Source organism: Sander lucioperca, chromosome 6 (genome assembly GCF_008315115.2).
Source record: "Sander lucioperca isolate FBNREF2018 chromosome 6, SLUC_FBN_1.2, whole genome shotgun sequence".
NCBI lineage: Eukaryota > Metazoa > Chordata > Actinopteri > Perciformes > Percidae > Sander > Sander lucioperca.
In genome coordinates, this window is record NC_050178.1 from 23056975 (window position 1) to 23072127 (window position 15153).

Below are 15153 nucleotides of genomic sequence, written 5' to 3' on the forward strand. Positions count from 1 at the left end.
TCTGTGTGGAACGCACCGGGCAGAGCAGCAGCTTGAACGTGGCGCTGTAAGATGACATAGTATTAAGAGCGACAACAGTAGCGAGTAGTATGAAAGATCGAAAATCTGCCTATGGAGGTTGGTTAGGGTGGTGGATGGGTCAAACAACACAGGACTTTTGCCCAGGAGACCAGTGTTCATGTCCCGTTCTTGTCCTCCGTGTCACTGAAATGTAAATTTTCTAACCCCACCCACCATCTTTCCTTACCTAACTGTCCCGTTCTTGTGCTGCATGTCAGTTAAACGTACGTACGTCCCGACCCAGAGCATCAAAAAGTGACGCCAAGAGGGCGGACAGGGGCGGAGTGGGACCAAAAAATCAACCGGGAAATTTTGTAGACCACCGGCCCTCGGGCAGGGGCGTTTCGAGGACTTGAGGAGGTTCGGGGCTTAGCCCGGACCCATTTAAATAAACTGAATGCAATGCAAAACAGCGTTTGGCTTGCCCAGCTTGTTAGTAACCCGTGTATGTTCATTTAAGCTTCCAGTTTGTAGATGTTAGTTAGATGGCAACAACATTTGGCCTAATCATAACTGCCCTGGCAACCCAAAGGCCAAGGTTATGTTTCCAGATCTGTGTGGTGACTTATGATGTGGGGGGAGGGGGGCATTAAACACTTAATTTCCTGCATTGTGGTGACTTTTTATGCACCTATTTCTACCTTTTTCTGAATCAATATACTGGAAATATCTTTATGTAAAGGGAAACATAGATTACAATCCAAATATAAAAACATAATAGAATATATTGCAGTAAGGCTCTCAGGCATTCTGTACTGCTTTCATCTATTTATTCTCCTTTGGATCGACTTTTCTAATTATATCTGAGTCAGCACACATGTAGCCTAGCATCATTTACTCCTCCCTCCTCTTTTGCATCTTTTGTTGGGGAAGTAACCTCCTTAAATGTGCATATGACAATTATTCACCTCAATGATATATTAATTCATTTATTAATAAACCCCTGGACTGTAATATTTCAGATGTTTGAGCAACATTTCTACTCATGTTCAAAACTTTGTGCACATTCAAAATATAACTCATCCCATCTGTGCTCTCTGAGGTTTGAAGAAGTCGTGATATTTTTAGAAATATAAAGTTTAGAAGTTGTAGAATAAAGTTACTTTATTTCAGGAAATAATCCACCTGCACCATAGTCTGCTGTGCATTACGTGATTGCTCTGCTGATACGGTAGATCTCAGACCTTCTGACAGACTCAGAGCCCCGTTTGAGACTCTGGTCTCTGAATGAGACAAAGTTTAGGGAAGTGGCTGAACGCTGCTCTACATCGGAGGTGGAAAACCGAAACTTTGGCACAAACGCGTCACATCTGCCGCAGCATGTCGATAGCAGAGCGCATCCATGATAAACCTGAAGCTGCACAGCTTTTTACAGCGAGTGTGGACACCATAACTATTATCAGACCGGCCCTCGCGGCCTCGAAACACTACCGTCCCACTTTGAAAAGTCCCGACTCTCCCGATTGCCACTCCGCCTCTGGCGTCGGAGACATTTTGCGTCATTAACAAACGCCAAAGACACCTGACCAAGCGTCGCTTTTTGACGCGAAGGGACTGAGAATGTGTTGACCAATCAGCATCCGGTGATGAGCTTACTGGCAGCGACGGGCACGACTGTTCGTTAGTTCGTAAGTTATCATACATTTGTCAAGATGGGCCTGTGTGTGTGTGTGTGTGTGTGTGTGTGTGTGTGTGTGTGTGCTTAAATTGTTCATTAACCTTGCATCACCCCTGAGGCAGGCTTCCATGTTGGGATGTCATGTTTTAGGGGCAGCCACACACGCACATACACACTCTTTTTAAGCATCAACCCTAAGTCACTGAAATCACCACATACACTGACACACACAACCAGAGCGGACAAACAGACAGGTGACAAATGAAAAGAAAAATAAGTAGCAAATGATACTTCCATACAGGGCACAAGGGCTCATTGAATGGTCTGATGAATCATATGCTGTGGACTTCACAGTCTCCACATCTCAACCCAACTGAACAGCTATGGGAGATTTTCCAGCGATGTGTTTGAATTTTAGTCTCTTCTTAGATGGCAGTAGTGAAAATTAGTCACTCTCAACATTTGTTGTGTTCTTGTTTCAGAATGATGAAAACAGTTGGATGATGAAGGATGTAGGCCCTACAGGAAGTTTTCTTTCATTGGCAACTATTATGTTTTTTTACCAAATGATGGAAAGAATTTGGAGAAGAGAAAGAAGATTTTTAGTAATTCTATTATCTCAAATGGCTTGAAAAATAGTGCTTATAGCAAGAGATGGTTTAGAACCGAGACGCCCCAACTCAGGCTGTGTTTAGACGGAAGCGATCTGAAGAGAAAACGCAAAAGTGGCGTTGCGTTCTCACTTTTTATTCCGTGTTTAGACGAGCGTTATGGGGGGGGGGAAATCTGCGTGCATATGGTGATGCAAAAGTGTGTAAAATGCGATCCACCAAGTCCGCACGCCTGCGTAGAACCTTCCTTCTACTTGTCTCTCTCTCCTCCTCCTCTTTCCCTCTCCTCTCTCTAGTAGCGCAAAGCGAACAACAAAAGCTGACAATTTTGTCTGAATAGACGAGGAGGTGGAGTTATTGCTCCAAACAATGCACACACACACAGAAACGCACGCGGCACACACACACGGCACACACACACACACACACACACACACGCGGCACGCCTCTTTAAGAGACTAGCAGCAGGTCCTGAGTGTATTGATTCCAACGGGAGAAGTGAATATGAACACAGATTTATTTGCCCCATAGTCACCAAAGTAAATCTTGGAGCTGTTCTTCACAAGCCACATATCTCCAGAACATTTTGCCCCTTAAATGGCATTTTTCAGACAGACACATCAGGAGAAAATGTTTGAGACGTGTTTCTGTCTCAGGACCAAACTCTTGCGAGATCTGGCAACACAGAAGCTAACATCAGCTAACGTTCGCAAACGCCCTTACAAAACTAATCTCTGTGATGCTAAATATGTCTTTTAGCTGTGTAAATATCTAACGTTAGTAAAAGAACATAATACATAATTTAAATATAACTTTTCATCCATCCACACAACGTTCACGACACGTTCAAACGAGGCCACGCCCCTTTAGGAGACAGGAAATGTGGACCGTTTCATACCATCGGCGCTGCTTGAAATGCACTATCTTTAGTATAGAGGATCTTTGATATAGCTGCTGTAAATTCCTCGGCAGTGATGACACGTTTACACAGGTAAACTGGGAAGAACGTGAGGTGCGTCATTTCCTAGAAACGGCCGCACACATACTTTAAAGTGGCAGAACACCAAACCAAAGTACACAAACACTTCTGGTTGATAGCAAGTGGAAGCATTATTAATGTGAAACCTGCTTGGCCCCAGGCACCGGTTTCAGGATTGTATAAGGTAAAGCAGATGTTAAAAGTCATAAAAACAGACACAAGCTACTGGCAATCAGTAATTTCATTGCTAAATAGCCGGTATCGGCCTTCAAAAGCCCATCTCGGTTGAACTCTAGCGTTCAGCTGTGTTGTTCGAGGAAGGCAGGAATCCTGCTGATGTTGGTCATTTTTATTTTGGGAGTGATTAGTCTCTTCATTTGCATATTGGTAGCGCCTGATCTCACTGGCACTCGTTCATTCATCCATATGCAATACATCTGGAGAGGAATAATTTTCCTTCTCTAGCTTCCGGCTCTTAGAAGAAGAAAAAACACAAAACCTGAAGAATGGTGTGGCGCTTGTGTTTAATGTATGAATTATATGCATGAAGCCTTTTTATTTTTTTTACAGTTGATTTGAATTCCAAATTAACTTCAGGATATGAAAGGAATGGGTGAACAAGGTCTGTGCTTTAAAAAAAAAGAAAGGCTTTAATGTCTTTCAATTGATCTCCTGCGGCTCACTGGGAAACAAAAGGTTAAAATACACACACTTCATCACACTGATCATATGATCAACACATGACGTGCTACAGTTCAGTGTCTGATACATTAATGGCAGTATGTGTAAAAGTATGGGGTCCTCATGCTGGCTATTTAAATACTTTTACTTTATACTATCTATAACTGCCATACATATTATTTCTGTTATTATGTAACATGTTTTTTGTGAAATTTATTTAATCATTCATGAATACTGAGTGGCGATGTTAATTAGGAACTAAAGTACATTTTGCGTTGCACACAGACACTTTTTAAGGTGCAATAGGAGAAACAGACATGGAGTAGGTTATTCTCCGTGTGTGATGACAAGAGTTACTCATGTTTTGAGCAGAGAAGTAAAGATGTTTTTCATTTTTGTTTTTTGAACCGGGTATTTGCAAGTGAACTCATTCCCTCTTGGTTATATGCAGCCAGCGAGGTATGTGTATTGTTTGTATTTCCCGAGTGTATTTGTATTTACCTCTTTATAGTGTATGTGAACGTGTTTATCTTTTAGATTGTCATACTGTAGTTTGACGGTGGATTTCATTGACAGTGAATTGCCAGTGACGGTGGATGTGATGGTGGAGAAAAGGATGACAAGTGCAATAAATCCATCAGTAACCAGAACCATGGTGTCGTTTATTTCCCAGAGGGAGCGATACCATCTATTTGTTTCTGTCCTTTTTCTATGATTACTTCCTCTTCTAACAATTACATTAGTCTACCTTTAATGGAAGCCCACCATAGATTAAGGGGCCTATTTTAACGATCTAAGTGCACGGCGTGAAGTGCCTGGCGTAAGTGCATTTAGGGCGCGTCCAAATCCACTTTTGCTAGTTTGTTGGCGGAAATAAGGGTCGGGGCGCATGGTTCAAAAGGGTTGTACTTAGTGTCTTCATTAATTCATAGGTTTGTTTTGGGCGTAACATGCGTTTGTACCTTAGAGGATTTGCACCGTAATATTTTTATTAGTAATCTTCTGCATGTGTGTGTGCTGCTGTGCGTCCCTGTGTGTGTAACAAGCATAGTGTGTGCGCGCTGTGCACGAGCCTAGGAGCATTTTACTAATGCTCTGTTAAAATAACAATGAAATGCTGCGTTATTGACTTTAGACCAGGTTTTTGTTGGTCAATGGCGCGATCACTTCCCGCTGCCTCAAGATAGCAATACGCCCAGAATGCACCTGAACACACCTCCCTGTAAGACCAGCACGCCCATGGGCCACAGATGTTGCTGTTTAAACGACGCGGGTGCTGGACGGGAAATTGACAACTGCGTCGGTCTTAAACTAGCAAAGACACTTGCGTCGGGCTTTGCGCTGCGCTGGGTGCAAGATAGGGACCTTAGTGTCAATAATACTTTGGATATTTCCCTGCTTTGTTACATAAATAAAGACATTTCCAGCAGTGCAAAACAGTAACCACATAACTTCAATATAAAGGATCAAAATCCAACCAAGGCTTCTGTCGGATAACAGTGTTTCAGCATGCTCAAATAACACTATAATTACTATTTGCACAGAGGTCATTTTTCTGTTATTTCCCTTAAAACACCCAAATCTATACAAGTTTATTGATGTACTGTATCTTCTCCGTGCCCACGTCTGTGTGTGTTTGTGTGTGTGAATGTGCGCGATACACTGCTCCGCTTGGCGTGTTCCTTCTCCTCGCTCTTTTCTCAGATAGCAGCAGGGGTGCGGTCACACGCTGTGAACACAAACCATTGGTGAGATCTGTGTTAAACTGGGACATTCCACACACTGCTACGCAAACACACACACACACACACACACACACACACACACACACACACACTTTCGCATACTACACATGCTAATACATATTCAAACATCCAGACACCTATAAACTTGCATGCACGCTTGCACGCATGACATGTTACATGCTGACACAGGCACTTTACTCTGCACCAAGTCTTCTTCCTCTGTCGATGTTGATCTTCTTTGTATAAAGTTAAACCGTCTACCGTAATGTGTACAAGTCTGTGTGTGCATTTTTAGACATTTGTGCATACTACTGCTTTGTGTTTTTGTGGTTTCAGTGCACGCCCACATGAAAAACCTTTTATCTTTAGTGGCAACATGTCCAGTTTTTATTTAAGCCTTTTATTCCGGCTCATGTCTGCCTCCATCGTGTTTTTACTCAGTCAAACTTCTGCTTCTGTTGTATATACAGCACATCATACTGTATAAGCCACTGCACTCATTAATTTCCCATGGAATTACGCATCTTTCAAAATGTGTGTGACCCAAACCAATTATCTTTCAAGACTAACTGTAGGTAGAAGTATGAAGTCTAAAAATACCATAGTAATTGGTACCGCATTGTTAAATTGAGTCATTACTGTACACTTAATGTTGAGACTTAAATACCACTGAATTTATATCATTAACATATTTTACTTTTAAAACAATCTATGCACAGTGTAGCCTGCTTGACCCCAGACCCTTGTCAGTTGTAACTGAGAGTGAGTCTGGGTAAGCTTCATTCACAGCCCATTTCCAAAGGGGGGTCACTAACGGACGCCGCTCAAATGACCAAGAAAGTCATCTTCAGGTCCATCACCTCTCACTGCTGGAACATCTTTGTTGGCAGTCGCACATGCTCAGTAGCTAGGTAAGGACTACTAGCCAGTCAGAAGCAGAGTATGAGGGCGTGTCCTGACAGTACCTAGGTAAGGACTACTAGCCAGTCAGAAGCAGAGTATGAGGGCGTGCCCTGACAGTAACTAGGTAAGGACTACTAGCCAGTCAGAAGCAGAGTATGAGGGCGTGCCATGCTAGCAGCTAGGTGAGCATTATAACGTGTGTTCCAAAGTGACCACGTTTGTCTCTGAAGTAAAGGCTGGACTACAATAGAGCTGTTTGGAGCAGTTTGTGAACAGTGTTTTCTGTTGGAGATGGTAAGTCCCTTTGGGGTGGACTTTGGGCTTTTTCACTTTGTAAACCTATAACATGCACAAAAAAGATATATAACATAATAAAGGAAAGGGGAAAAGCCATGAAGCATAAGATGAGCACTTTAAATAATTGTTCACTTCTTATACTGCACTGTAACTTTTATTCAGGTATTTTATCTGTTTTTATATTTTTAATTGTTACTGAAGTTACATTGTTGAAAATTGTAACTTTATGACAATCTGTATGACAACGTGCCGTTCTGGGAACGGCAAGGATTGCGGGTGGATTACGTGTATAGAGCAATGGCTTATACATTGTCCCACACTATATAATTTGGTTGAGACTCGATTTCTTATTGTTAGTAGCCCAGAAGTTTGAAGTTTTCATCTTAAATATCTGTCTGAATTTCACCAATCCAATTTGAGCAAATTCATTTTTTTATTTACATTTTTTTTTTTTTATCCAAAAATGACCAATTGAATTTAAGCAAATTGAGTATATTGGACTTTTCTATTTGAATTTGTAAAGCCTAAAAACTAAAAAATAGCTAAATTGAAGTGTTAAAATTGCTCAACTTAAACTGAAATTTCAAAATGGGAATTTAAACAATTTAATTAGACAGATGTTTTCAAAGTCAAATATATCAATGATGTAAATTTAGTGGCATTACTAACAACATTAAGTGTTCAGTAGTGATTAAATGTCACAATTGTAGTATTCAGTTGCTAATAAACAAAAAAATCCTGAAGAAGTTCTGTGTTTGTTTCATAGAGTGTAACAATAATAGACGTAGTATAAGTGACGTCACCCGTTGGTTTGTGGGCTGCCGTTTTGAAGCCTCGAGTTTGGCAATTTGGCCGTGGCCATCTTGTTTTTTTGCAACAGAACGTGGCAATTTTTGACGAGAGGGTGGAGCTGGGGACTATGACGCGGCCAAGCCAGCGTTGTTTATGGTCCCAAAAACAAGTTCATGTCTATTTTAATGTGCACAGTGTTAGCATGGTTAGCATCGCTGAACCTCTGTCCTGATTGACAGGTCCTAAAGCATCCCCTGCTTTATCGTAAATGTTCTATTTTTGTTCAACTTCTTTTTGGAGCCAGTAGAGTCGCCCCCTGCTGGAAAATGGATAGGATGCAGGTTTAAGGTACTTTAGCATTGGCTTCAGTTTTCAGACCTGGAAGCTTTGTCCATTATTTTTACAGTCTTTGGTTTGTTTCCATATAGAGGTCTTCATAGGTCCAAATTTGGACCTGATCCAAAATGGATGGAAAACAGACCCAAAAAAGACACTGCAGCAGCATGATGCTCCAACAGGCAGCTGCTGTAGAAAAGAGCTGCAATACATGTCATTTTTCTCTGCACTTGCACAGGGCTGTTAAAAACAAACACATTTACTGGTGTGGTGATTATGATGCATGCACTACGTGATCAGAGCTGCTGGAGAGTGCACTCAGATCCACTCAGGTATCAGACCTATTGACATAAGAAGCAATATAACATCTGACAAGTCCTCAATCATGTCTTGGTCTGAATGGTTCAGACCTGTGCAGATCTCACTCTAAAGACAAAGACAAACAAATTCTAATGCACCAACAATGAGGATGTTGTGATGAAAGAGGTTTAGAGCACCTCCCTGTAAGGCAAGGCAGTTATATTTCTATAGCACATTTCAGCAACAAGGCAATTTAAAGTGCTTTACATTAAACATTAAAGGACAATTCCGGCGCAAACTGAACCTAGGGGTTAATAACGGGTACTGAGTCGACCGTTCTCTGGGACATGTTTTCATGCTAATCAAATGTGTCTCTAGCTTGAAACAAGCTAGCGCGAACTGGTGATTAGCTGCTAACGCTAGCCTTCGGGGCAGAGGGTAAATCGACTGGTCATGACTGTTTTCCCAAGATGGCACCTGCCTGTTAACATGAACGCTACTGTCTTTATAAACTATCTTTTTAATAAACTGTCTGTACACTTACAAAGTTCTCAATGCTTCTGTTTATATTTAGGGACCCTCATTATGCTACCGTGGAAGTGCTGTGCTATTTTGAGTCTTGTAAGTGATGTAGAAATAGCGATTACCCTTTGCCCTGACGGCTAGCGCTATAATCTAATCAGCAGTTTGCGCTAGCTGGTTTCAAGCTAGAGACGCATTCGATTAGCATGAAAACATTTCCCAGAGAACGGTCGACTTGGTACACATATGTTATTAACCCCTAGGTTCATTTTGCGCCGGAATTGTCCTTTAAAGAGCAGTTAAAATCGTTAAAACTATGAAAACAACTAAAAAAGAATAAGGCAGGTATGAATCACAAGAATGAAAGTTACAGTGCAGTGTAAGAAATGAACAATTATTGAATAAAAGGCAGCATCAAAAAGAAATGTCTTCAGCCTTGATTTAAAAGAACAGAGTTGCAGCGGACCTGCAGTTTTCTGGGAGTTTGTTCAAGATGTGTGGTGCATGAAAACAATTTATTTCTTTTTTTTTTCGTGATAAGAACAAGTTGACCTTCAAGTCAATATAAACGATTATGCAATATGGTGGGATTGTTCTGTTTGGAAACAGCTTTTCTAATTTTTATGCTCACAAGTCTTGAGAAAAATAAAGGAAACCCAGCGTCTGGCTGCTCTGCAACTCTTCTACACTACATCACAAATGAGCTTGTTTACCTTTACTCCAGTGCTAAATATGAAACATGCCATTCATTGCAGTTCTGACCTAGAAATCCTCATAAACTCATCGTCGTATTCATTAGCAGTGTGCATTCTTGCAGAGATCTTGTATTTCGCATTTGCATTTGCATTCACGTCTCCTTCTGTGAACTCTTCCTCTATCCTCTCCTCACCCTTCCTGTTTTTTCTCCCACTGGAAATAGTTAGTTTAGTCAGGGTGGCATGCCTTTGGCACTGCTTGAAAATCAGGTTTCCCATTAAGCCTTGGAAAGTTGAATCAGGGGGCAGGATGTGTGTGTGTGTGTATGGCTGTGAATTTTATTTTGGAGGTTCCTGGCAGAAAGAACTAGTTTAGTGCCAGTAGCCTTTCATCAGTTATTTAACATATTCCTCCTAGTCAAAAATTAAGTACTCGTGTCTAGTAGAATGAAATGTAAATAAGAATAAACATCTTTGTCTGTTTGTATGACCACATTTGGCAAAAAAAAAGTGCCGTGGATAAGTGTATCATCAGGAACATAAAACAGATCTCTTGAATAGAATGCACACTCCACCCACACATCATATCCATCATGCATTATCTTTAGCTGTAATAATGCTAAATTAACATAATTTGAAAGGTACATTCAGGCAATGTAGCTCTTTATAGTCACAAAGTGGGTGCGGGCATTCAGATTTAACATTTCACCCTCTAGCAGTTTGAACCGATAAATGCTGTTATCAGTTCCTCCACGTCCAGCCTTTTCAAATCTATGCCGAGTTAAAATGAGTGCCAGCGCTGGCAGTCGTAGATGACAAATTGTGAAATGACAGACAAGAGCAAGCCGTCTTCTCACTCCATCTCCCAGCTTTTCATTGCAATATTACCTCCTGGTTTATTGGATCGATTTTTGTTGCAGCTTAATCTTTCTTCCAGGTTGTGCCAACTCTTCACATTTTTAAAGGTGTTCACCGCTCCTTGTGTGCTTTCTACAATCCCCAAAGCAATCCCCGGTAACCTTTCCCCAAAATGCAAAAGAAAGGTTACATCAGTGTACCTCTCTGGACATTCATATACTTCCCATCTCACTTCAGTGCCAGTGATTGCTAGACATGTTTGCTGTTCATTTAGCAAAACAACTTTGAAAGTCACCTCTTGTCTTTTTTATTTTTCCTCTTTTTTCCTTCCGTTGGCGTTTGGGCATCTGAACTTCTCATCACACTGAGTGTGCTGTCAAGTTGGATTAGTCCATGAAGTTTAACTTGTGGGTATTTTTTTATTACAAGAAAGGCACTCTAGGCTTACATCTGGCAAATAAAACTTTGCTGAGTTGCAAGTTCAAAGTTGATCAATTTATTTTCTGCAGGGCCGTTTCGACCCACAATTATTTCTCCTGAGTCTAAAGTTCTTTTGCTGCAGCGTAATGATGCACGTATTGCATCATTACATCAACTAACAAAGTAACCGGGAAATTAGGGCAAGGAAAGAGTGGGGTGACAAGAGGGTTGGCTCCTGCTTCTGCCTTGATGAGGGGATTTAACTGTGGGGAAGAAAATGAGCAGGATACAAACAAAAAACAACAAGAGCCCAGTTGTTGAACCAAATTAAGGAGCTCTTGTGAGTTTGCAGGGCTCAAGGTGTTGCTTTGGTACGTACCGTGTCCGTACTTCTAAATGTATCAATATTTTGACTCTTATGCTAGGCAAATGCTGCACAATTTATTCATCTTGTATGTTGTGTTGACTCACACTTAGTCTATATCCTTGATGTTCCACTTCTGGGATTGCTCCGGTGCAGCAGGAAATTCTGCCGGATGCATGTATTTTTGCCGATTTCCGTTTCCTTTCACTTTCTTTTGTGTTGGAATTTTTAAATCCGGTGGATTTCTGAGGACTATGGTTAACTGCTCCTCAGATCTCTGCAGGGTAAATCCAGACAGCTAGCTAGACTACCTGTCCAATCTGAGTTTTCTCTTGCACGACTATTTTGCAGCGGCTCCATCCGGCGCTTAGCACCGCCCATGCCGATTGTGATTGGTTTAAAGAAATGCCAATAAACATTTTAATCACCCTTTCTGCATGGTCAAAACATCTGGCTCGATGCTCGTGCTGTTTGGGTTGACCGGTCTCAATGTCGGTGCTCACATAAACACTTCTGTGGCTCAGTGGTAGAGCGGTTGCCTGCCAATAGGAAGGTTGGTGGTTCGATCCCTGGCAGTCCATGTTGAAGTGTCCTTGGGCGAGACACTGAATCCAGAGTTGTGTAAATGTGTGTGAGTGTTTATCTGATAAGCGGGTGGCACTTTGTACGGCAGCCTCGGCCACAGTGTGTGAATGGTTCCTGTGCTCTGTAAAAGAGCTTTGAGTAGTCATTAAGACTAGAAAAGCGCTATATAAAAACAGTCCATTTACTATCAAACGGAAAGCAAAAAAAAAAACAAGACTGAGAGTCTACAGCCATGCTAGCAGCTCTGTGAGGCTGTACTTGGGCACAGCGGTGCTTTAGGCTAAATGCTAACGGCAGCATGGTTTCATGCTTACTGAGGTTCCCTTGAGCAAGGACCTTAACCCCAACAGCTCCAGTGGAGCTGCTCAGTGGCCAGACGATCAGACTGTGGTAGTACTGGGCACCTTCCAGGTATGAATGTGATCAGATCAGACTGTGGTTGTACTGGACAGGTATGAATGTGTAACTGTGTGAATGTGACAGGTCGTCGTTGCAAATGAGAATTTGTTCTCAATCGACTTACCTGGATGAATAAAGGTAAAGCTCACAATGACAATGTTAACATGCTGGTGTTTAGAAGGTATAATGTTGACTTACAGACATTTTATCTCGAGGAGAACATAATTGTCTAAACCAAGTTTGAATCCAAGCCATAGCTTTTGTGGTTTTAAATTAAGTGTTTCGAAAAGCATTAGGATCCATCCTCTGGGCACCATGAATGTATGTACAAAATTTCACCGCAATCCAATTGTTGTCCAGACAATCTCTGTTTGGACTAAAGTGGTGGAAGACAGACAGACCAACATTGCCATTCCCAAAGGCTCGCTGCGTGGCTAAAAGGGGAGAATATGGACCCACAGATGGCTTGAAAGATGATGTGCATTGCAGTGAAGTTCAGCTTAATTTATATGACAGAAGAGTTTCAGTCAGGACTACAGTTAGCCCCAGCATGTAAATAATGGGAAATCATGTCAGAAATCCATTTGATGGTCCAACAGCCAGATCGCTGATTGTTTTATCAAGTGTTGCTACCTCCTGAACTGAACTGGCCCCATTGGAAATGACCAGTTTGGTGATAAAATCGGGCTTAATCCCTACATTGTCAGCCAAGCTTTAATTGTTGTGTACCTTTTAGGCCAGAAGAGGGCAACAGACACTTGTGTTAGTTGAAGTAAAGATAAGAGCTTTAATCAGAGCTGGACAAGCTTGTAGAATTTCTAGGTGTGTACCCAGAACTTCAAAAAAAGAAGTAAAATAACATGGTACAATAGTTTTGTTTGTTATCTAGCAAGCACTAGTTTGAGTCTGACATACCCAAACTGTGTGTGTGTGTGTGTGTGTGTGTGTGTGTGTGTGTATGTGTATAACCCATTCTCAAAACTCCCTCTTTCTTTTATATTACATTACATTTCTTCAGCTCCTTGGCATCAACCTGCCTCTGTACCCAGCTCCCATCTCCCCTTCAGTTTCCCCTCCACTTCCTGTTATCGCTCCTGAACTTTTCTTATCCTGTCTTTTTTCCTCTGTGACTCGGCTCCTATCTCCTCACCTCCAACCACACTCGTCTCTTCCCCCCTCTCTGATTCAGCACTGCCCCTTTGGCTGTGTCGCAGGAAGAAGAGTTTATCATCATCATTATCACCATGTTAATTCCAGAGCCTTATCTTCCTAAATAAAGTGTGTGGTTTTGTCTCTTTGTGCTGACATCCTCAGGCTGCACTTGAATGCAGCTTATTTCTATCTTGCTCCACTTAGCATTGAAATGAACCATTTTTGGGGGGGACTAGCACTAGCGTAGCTTGCATCAGCTCTGTGCAAGCTAATAGGGGTATCAGCAGTTGCCTGCATTGGAGAACATCAAAGCGAGCAATTCCCTCTGAACACAGAATCTGAGTGCACACAGCGGGCATGCATGCAAACACACACACACACACACACACACAGACTCGTGCAAAGACGGGTGCATACAGCGGGCATGAGGGAAGGCGTAGCTTCTTGTTTTCACACAGTATTTCCATATATGTTAATAGCATTCTTGTTATTCTGCTGAAACAGCCGGTGGTGTGATGAAGTGATGAGCTGTCCTGGCTGGAGGGAAAAGGACAGACAAGGTAGTAAACACTAGGTAAAGTTTTTTACTTAAAATTTTTTTATATTTCAGGCGTTGACACACACACACACACACACACACACAAAATACACATACACACAATTGATTTCCCGCCATTGTCCGTGTTAGCGCTGATATGAGTGATGTGTTTGATGTGGAGCACATTGAGGCGAATCATTGATGTTCCTGGTAACACCACATGATTACCCTGTGAAACGGCTTCATTTGATGCTGCTTCTGAAAGACCTGCATGGGAACTGGGTCATGAAATTTTAGACGTTCAAACAATCATACTCCAAAGCTAGATGAATGGGGTTCATTTGGAACCAGCACAGCTTTTGACTGGCTAACTGATGTACTAACAAGTGTGACTGGAGCAATCGCTGCTTCTTTATCTGCACACCGCCGTGACAAACACAACACAATTAAGGCAAATCAAAGTACTGTAATCATATTTGGTGAAGGAGCTTTTTTTGCCCATTTGTTGTATAATTTGATTTGCTCGTTGAGTGGCCACGCGGAGTGCTGCTTCATTATCATCTGAATAATTCATAATGAATTATGTTTGTAATTCCTGCTTGGTTATCAAATCTCTTTGATGTCATGGAACAAATATATTGAACAGATCAAGGTTAATATCTTTCAAACAAGTGTTTTTCTGCTAGCAGTGTCCCAATCTCATCATTAATTCAACATAAAGAATTAAAGTCAGGGTTGTTCAAAGAAAGCCCAATCCATTTAGGGCTACTTTGATAAATTTCCTTTTATATTGGAGCAGTGATTTAAAATAACTGCAAATACCTCATGCACATAAAGAGACAAAAGACATTGATGCTTCTGTAACAGGTGTGATGTTGCGTTGTGTCATGGAGAGAAACCACAGGCCAATATTCCCAGTTGCATGGTTTTATTTTGGTAATAGACAAACAGTGCAGTCTCTGGACTGTTCTTAAACATCCTCGGCGGTGATGACACGTTTACGTGGGTAAGTCATGGCGCGCTTATGCCACCTCGGAATGACAGGGACCGCCCCCGTGATTACGTTGTTTTTCCGACTACCAGCGTTCACATGGTTAGGATGGACGGGATGCGTGTTCTTCTTCTTCTGTTATATTGGCGTTTGGCATAACAACTTGTTGCATGACTGCCACCAACTGTTGGCCGTAGTCTAGAGCATCATGTGTGTGAAAACCTGGTGAAAACATGGAGGCCACAATAATTGGCTGCTGTTTTCTTATGCGAGCATAGAAACAGCACATCGTCAGGTGTTTGTGTTA

General features: G+C 41.7%; 1 long non-coding RNA gene across 1 annotated transcript; it reads right to left on the bottom strand.

Moving 5' to 3' along the window:
* Window positions 1-1024: 1024 nt before the first annotated feature.
* Window positions 1025-14898, bottom strand: LOC116036661. The gene is made up of 3 exons (XR_004101675.2): window positions 14887-14898; window positions 11984-12075; window positions 1025-1039 (listed from the first exon to the last, which is right to left on the bottom strand). It is a non-coding gene; the product is annotated as an uncharacterized LOC116036661 (long non-coding RNA).
* Between the last annotated feature and the right edge of the window lie 255 nt (window positions 14899-15153).